We start from the raw sequence: 2,469 nt of genomic DNA, 5'->3' as shown, positions 1-2,469 counted from the left end.
GACAGACGGAAACTACCGCGAGAAAGTCTACTAACAAAGTTTCAAAAACCAGCTTTAAATTATGACCCTAAGAATACACTACAACCATCTACATATCGCTCCCATAGGGGTCCAGAGGACAAGGATAGATTAATCACAGCACTCCCGGAGGCCTTCAAGCAATCTTTCCTCCTGCGCTCCATACGTGAATAGAACAGGAAAAAGCCCTAATAACTGCTACAATGGGGCGTACTCTCTGCCATTCACGTCGACTGGTTCGCAGAGTATAGATGTAGATGTAAACGTGTGATGGAGGCCTGACCCACAGAACTGAAGTTTTTGAAATAAGAAGCACTCACACAAATGCTTCTTGGTCTCAGTGTTGTGGAGTACGTTTTTCAGGTAGGCAAAAAAAGACATGGCACCACGTTTCCGACGGTGAAACAGAAAAACACTGTAAACTCAGAATGCCGCTGAGTCGCGTGAAAACTGTCAAAGGTTTCCGTGACTTTGTTGCTGTTTCTTCATGTACAACAGATTAAAATAGACTCCTGCCCAAGGGGAAAATTATGTATTACGGAAGTGAGAGCTTTAAGGATATTTGCACTACATTTTACACTCTATAAACCATGGCTTCCATCAGAAACTGAAAATATCAAAGCGCATAGAGGTGGTCCGAATTACGTTAATGCTTGTTGGAAGTGAGTTTTTGTTTCAGGGTCAGAACAGATGCAATGCACGCATCCAGGCTCTGGTAGAAAAGCAGCATCCTTGGGTGGTTAAAATCTGACGCATCACTACATCTTGCGATCTTAGCATTGTTTTTTTTTTAATTCTGGTATGAAGTAAACGATTGCATACATTGCGAACAATTGTAAAACGACATCTAGCACTTGCAGTTGCTGAAATTACTGGTATGCCGTTGGGCCGGGACGTGGAATGGAAAGTTCGAATTTGTTGTGAGCAGAGCAGAAACTGAATTCAGCTTTTAGCAATGATGAAAGAGAAAATATGGGAGTAAGAGTGAGTAACAGATGTTCTGGTATTTGCTGAGCTCCAGTGGTTATTTTGTAATATGTTTTACGATAAGGTGAAGTAAGCAGTATTGGAAAGAAGATATCTCAACTTACAGGACAAATATGACATGCTTACAAAAATACTTCTAGGTGCCATTAGAGATGTGCAATAAGACTTTTATGATGCAGTATACGCTGACGGAAAAAAATCGCAACACCAAGAAGGATTTGCGCGACACAAATGAAAATTGGTAGGTGTGTTTCTAGATCTGAAAGATGTTGTCTGTTCAAATTTCGCGTTAGTCGTATAACAGTGACGCTAGTAGCTCCACTATGAGGATGCAAATCAGGTTTTCTTTAAATACAGCTGTAATGGTCGTGAGCGTTAGTTACCTTTGAAGTTGGATGTGGTAGGTTGACGTCAGTCAAGAATGCCTTTAAGGCAACAAAGACACCATCATTAACACCTTACTGAGTTCGAAAGAGGTCGTGGAATAGGACTACTAGAAGCTGGTTGTCCCTGCTACGAAACTGCAGAAAGACTTACCAGGAATGTAGCCCCTGCACATGATTGCTGGGAGTGATGGTTACGGTAATGTATGGTCGCAACAAGACCGGTCTCCGGACGACTCCGGGGCACTACCTAGAGGAAAAACCATCTCGTTCGGTGTGTGTCTCTGGCATATCTGCAGAAGCAATTTGAGCAGCGGTTGGTCCAACTGTGACGCAACGAACTTCAAGGACAGCCTCTATCCAGGCACCCTGTAGCGTGCATTCCACTGACCCCAGGCCACCGCCATTTGCGACTTCGTTAGTGTAAAGAGAGAGCTCATTGGAGGGCAGGGTGGAGGTCTGATGTGTTTTCTGATGAAAGCCGATTCTGCCTAGGTGTCCATAATGGACGTGTGTTGGTTAGAAGGAGGCCAGTTGAGGACCTGCACTCTGTGTGCTAGACACCGTGGACCTACACCTGCTGTTATGGTCTGAGGTGCTGGTTCGTATGACAGCAGGAGCATTCTTGAGATTATCCCACATACTTTGACTGCAAATCTGTACGTCAGTCTGGTGATTCGACCTGTTCTGCTGTCATTCATGCACAGCACTCTTGGCGGGTGTTTTCCAACACGGTAACGCTCCCCCATATACCACTGTTGTAACCCAACATGCTCTACAGAGTGTCGAGCGATTGCCTTGGCATGCTCATTTACTAAATCTGTCTCCAGTCAAGCACATGTGAAACATCTTCGGACGACAACTCCAGCTTCATCCAAAAACAGCATTAACTCTCCCTGTATTGACTGACCAACTGCAACAGGCATGGAACTCTGTCACATAACGTGTACAATACAATGCATGTATGTTTGCATGCTTGTACTCAACATTTGGCGGCTACACCGGTTATTAATGTACCAGCATTTCACACTCGCAATGGCATATCTTGCGCTTGCATTAAACTGAGGTATTGCAATGTTAA

Source organism: Schistocerca gregaria, chromosome X (assembly GCF_023897955.1).
Source record: "Schistocerca gregaria isolate iqSchGreg1 chromosome X, iqSchGreg1.2, whole genome shotgun sequence".
NCBI lineage: Eukaryota > Metazoa > Arthropoda > Insecta > Orthoptera > Acrididae > Schistocerca > Schistocerca gregaria.
This window is presented reverse-complemented; position numbering follows the sequence as displayed.